This window comes from Bombus huntii, unplaced genomic scaffold (assembly GCF_024542735.1).
Source record: "Bombus huntii isolate Logan2020A unplaced genomic scaffold, iyBomHunt1.1 ctg00000102.1, whole genome shotgun sequence".
Lineage (NCBI taxonomy): Eukaryota > Metazoa > Arthropoda > Insecta > Hymenoptera > Apidae > Bombus > Bombus huntii.
Genome location: NW_026099356.1, coordinates 108,402 through 113,515, shown reverse-complemented (window position 1 = coordinate 113,515; position 5,114 = coordinate 108,402).

The window sequence follows — 5,114 nt, the reverse complement described above, 5'->3', positions numbered from 1 at the left end:
CAGTGGGATGTTGCAGCTGATTTTGCTCTCTATTATTTCTTTGAATATTTGCCATTTGGTGGTTTTATTGCATAGCTTCTCTGTGCTGCTGTAAAGTATTGGTTTGTTTCTGTATGAAATTATTATGGGCGTATGTTCGGAGCTAAGCTCGAGGCTGGATGCTATGCTTAGTTTATTTGCGTTTAGTCCCTTTGTAACTGCAAAGTCTAGCAGGTCAGGTATTTTGCTCAGGTCTGTCGGCCAGTATGTCGGTCTTCCTGTGGATAATATATTGAGGTTATTATTTCTGATGTATTTTTCCAGGGTTCTGCCTCGAGGTGTGGTGATTCTTGATCCCCATAGCGTGTGCTTTGAGTTATAGTCTCCCGCTGCAATATACTTGTCACCTAAGTGTCGGAAGTAGTCTTCCCACATTTGCGTTATGATTTTGTGTCGCGGCGGTACGTATACTGCTGACAACTGCAGTTGGTTGCTGTTAGTCTGTACGGTAACGGTGGTTGCTTGTATATGTTCCTTACTGACCTTGCTGTGTAGGTGATGTTTAATGTCGTTTTTTATTACTACTTAGTAATTTAATTGTGCTTAGTAATTTCGTGGTCAATACCGTAATCTACTATATATGCATGAAAGTAGCGAGTTAATTGATTTATTAATTAAAATTTTTAAGAATAAATTATTTTTGGAGCTACGTAAGGCCCTTTTCAGAGAAAGTAGGATTTACGCTAATTGGCCTCTGAATCTTCCATAGACATATGTAATAGAAATAAATAAAATTTTTACTAAATAAATAATATACAATTTTCGGGCGATATCTTCTTCCCGCGTTCTAATTATATTTTCAATTATTTTGATTTTTCTAAGTGCACTCTTACGCATCCTTGTATATGCAATCCTTCCCTTATTCCCATTCCTGTTAATATTAGTTGTTTTTCAAAGCTTTTGTTTCATTCATTTTATTAGCTATCATTTTGTATCAAATTCAAGAATTTTCGTTGCCAGAAATTTAAGGTAAATGCATTTTATGATATTTAAGGAAACTTATTCTTGTTATTATTATTATTATTAACAAGTTCCATTTATTCGTTATCTTTCCTAATCATTATTTACTGTTACGATCCGGTTTTGATCTTCGGTATTCGTAACCGTTACTTATTATTCTCGATTTCGGGCCCTAGCTTCCTCAAATTGACGCTTGAATCAAAACTGTAGTTGCTGCCACAAGAAATAGTCGTTAAACTATTTCAATTAGTTCGACTCTCGTTCGTTATTTTCGAACCAAGGCTAACGACTGAATGGAATAGATTGAAAACTTGTCGCGCCTTTCTAAAGTGCAACGCTATTTTTAATTTTCAAACTGTCATATTCTTGATATTCTAATTCGTTGATATGACTGTAGGAGTAGCATTAACTATTGTATTAATACGACTGGTAAATAAACTCCACGTTTCAGCTTAGCTGCTGTGGGTAGGAGAGTACTTGCGCGGGAAGGATTAAAGTTTTCTAGGAATAAATAAATAATTTCAATGTCTCGTAACTGGTAATTTATTCGATTTTATTTACTTATATATTTATTATCAAAATTCTGGTCTTAACTCTCTATGTAGTTTATAAAACGAGAATAATTATCGCTTTCCTAAACTATTGGCAATGCAGCCCTAGATCGCGTTCGGGTATAGGTGAGTTCGATGGATAAAACTAATTTCTGTTTGTTCTGTGGTTTCCTAATTTTAAGGTATTCCTAATTTTTTCTAATTTTTTCTTCTTCTCTTCTAATTTCGGGAAACGTTTAGTCAACGTTTTGCACGTTTCCTGCTGGTATAGCCTCTACCTCTACGATTCCTTCTTGCTTTTGGCATTTCTTTTATGTGTATTGTCGATCGCACTTCAGAAATATTGTTGTAGATGTCTTTTGTAGACAATGTTTGATCGTGAAATGTATTAGACGAGATTGCTCGTTGTTGAAATTGTCGAATATATTTAAAATAATTGAATAAATATGTATGCAAACCATACGCCCGTACAGTGTATAAGTCGCAAAGTAAGATCGCTAATAAATATTCGATAGATAACTGGTTGATAACTCTAGATAATTAAATTCTTTTCGGTTGCGTCCGTTTATTTATGCTGATCGGAAGAGAACCGGAAAATCGAATTCTTCTACGTTTGACGGTTGCACGAAGCGGCGACATTGTTTTGCCCGGATATTATTTGTTCTTACATTACTTGGAACCTAACGGTCTTGATACTCCGAGGCAAAACAACAACATCATTTAAATTGTGTTCTGACTCATGTGCCGCTACATCACCCCCTACCAGTGATAACGTTTTTATTAAGTTAAACTTTTGAAATATTTACAGAGTTTCTATTTGTCATCGTTATTTTCTTCTTTTTTTTAATTATCGATACACTCGATCCGACAATTTACGACGTCTAACCGAAACCTGCCGGGAACTGATCGGTAAAGCGGACCCTACGTCCGGACCGCGCAACATACCTATTCCTGGAGTTTTCTTCCGCGATTCGATCGCTGCTTGCGCTGTTTTCGTCGTTCGCGTTCGCCTGATCTACCGGAATTAGTATGTCAAGAGATGCGGCGATTTTTCCTTATACTACAAACGCCGGTTTTAGACGGTCTGTGGAAACCGTTACGTCGCGATTATTAATTTCGGCGGTGTAATTTTTTCGCCTCTTTTTATGACTTCAAACGTTCCGTCATACGGCGGCTGGAAAGGGCCCCCTATCGCGTCATGACATAAGAAAACATACGGTTTCTAATTCTAAGAAAACGAAAATTTTCTTTTCGCCATGATGCGTGACCGGATGCGGCCTGACCTTCCCCATCCCTTCTTTAAGCCGGTTCGCGTACTCCGAGTTGGCCTGCTGCTCGGTTGCTATGAAAAATTTCGCCGGCAATCGTATGCCGGTGCCGTAAATCATTTCGGCTGCCGTTGTGTTTAAGTCCTCTTTTATCGCGGTTCGAATGCTTAATAATATAATGGGTAAAATGTCGATCCAGTTGCTCGTGTCGAGACACTTTATCGCCGCTTTCAATTGTCTGTGTAGGCGCTCTACCATCCGAGCTATCCAAGTGGAAAGGAGAGCCGAAGCAACGGTTGGCGCTTCCATATCGACGATGGGAGTGGCTTCGGGCCAACGCGAGAAACGATCGATACACTTTGGACAATATCGATAACCTTGTGAATATGGCATGACGATAATGTCTAGTGTATGTGTTGGAACCGGCCTTCTAACGTTTTGAACGTTCCGACATGCTATGATACGTGCCTGGTGACTTTGCAACGTTGACATGGTATACACTGTCGCGTCCAAGTTCGACAATCTTTATTAATGGACGGCCAGACGAAACGTGTTGTCACCAATTTTTGCGTAGCGCGTATTCCCGGATGGGAAAGTCTATGTAACGACTGAAATACGGCGCGACTTAACGGTTCCGGTACGTACGGTCGCGAGGTTTCGTTCATGAGATCGCAATAAATTCCGACATCCTGATCGGGAAATCGTATTTTTGTCAATTGCAGCGCGCCAGAGCCGTACTCAGTGATTTCGCGTAGCTCGGTATCGTCTTCTTGCGCTGCAGCTAACGTTTGATGATGGACGGATTTCCCGATCGCTTCTATTCGTGGTAGAGTATCGGCTACGTTATTGTCTACCCCTTTAATGTGTCGGATATCGGTCGTAAATTGTCCTACGTAGTCTAAGTGTCCAAACTGTCTCGGCGAACACTTCTCGGGATTTTGATCAAACGCGTATACGTTTATATACGCGTATACGTACGCGTAGGGGTTTGTGATCAGTATAAATCGCGAAATCTCTCCCTTCGACAGCGTGCCTGAATCGTTTCACCGCGGTGTACATCGCGAGTAATTCTCGATCGTATGCGTTCTACTTTCGTTGCGCGGGGGATAGCGATTTCGTCATGAAACCTAGGGGCTGCCAAGTATCGTTGACGCGCTGTTGAAGTACCGCTCCTATGGCGTAATCGGAAGCGTCGACCTTCTCCTTGCTGGTAAAGGGATCGATATTCCTGGTCTGTAAGGTTGCTCTGTTGGCGAGAGCAGCCACCTCCGTATTGTCACTCAGAGCGGCTCTTAACTTGACCGCCACCTCGTTCACCGCCACCGACCTGTCGAATTCAATGAATATATGGCCGGCTCTCGTTTTACGCACCCCCATAGCTCCTTCCAAGGTGCTCCTAGCTGCCATTATTTTCCTATAAACTTGAAGCCATTCACAGCCTTCTTCAACTTTATCTAGAATGGCTTCCTTCCATCTCCTATTCCTTGGTACGCCTCTCTCTTCGATAACAACCTGCCGGTTGTTACCCGGACGCACCATAGGGATAGCTTGATCTAAGGGAGCCCTCCTCTCCCTTTTCCTTCTTTCTATCCTCATCCAACCTTCAAAATCCTCACTATAATCCTGTTCACTCCTTACCTTCCTGATTTTCCTCCCACACGCCTCGGCGTATGTGGCCTCTCCTCTTCGGGGCCTCTTAAGTTCCACTACTCTCATTGTTTCAGCCGGCGATACCACTTTCCTTTTAGGCTATCCGCCTTTAGTCATCATCGCTTCTTTCATTCTTTCTGTCCTCTCTACCCTTCTTTCTATCTCAATAGGCTCTCTTCTTCTCTTTCTCCTTCTAGCCTTCTGCTCTCCACATTGTTCCAAGGAAGACAGGATGCCTTTAATCAAATTTCCTATCTCCCTAATCCCCTCATCCTTATCTTTATCCAACTGAAATTTTTTGACTGAAACATTTAACATCTGCGCTGCACCCGCCAAGGCTTGTATGAACCCTTTCAGCTCAGCCCTGGAGATCATGTCGACCCGACTTTATTCCTTCATAATAGGAACTTACACCGAGCCGACCGTACATACTCTTAAACGATGCCGCATCGACGAGGCGAACCACCACATATGTTCGTCGCGACCCGCTAGCGCATGCGTCCTAACGTTACCCATCACGTAAATGGTGTCAGTTCTACACACGTGCGCGTCTTAATAGTAAATTTATTACGCGTATTACCGCTTCACAAAATAACGTCATCGCGAGTGTTATAATAACTCCGCTATAATTAAAGAAACGAATCTT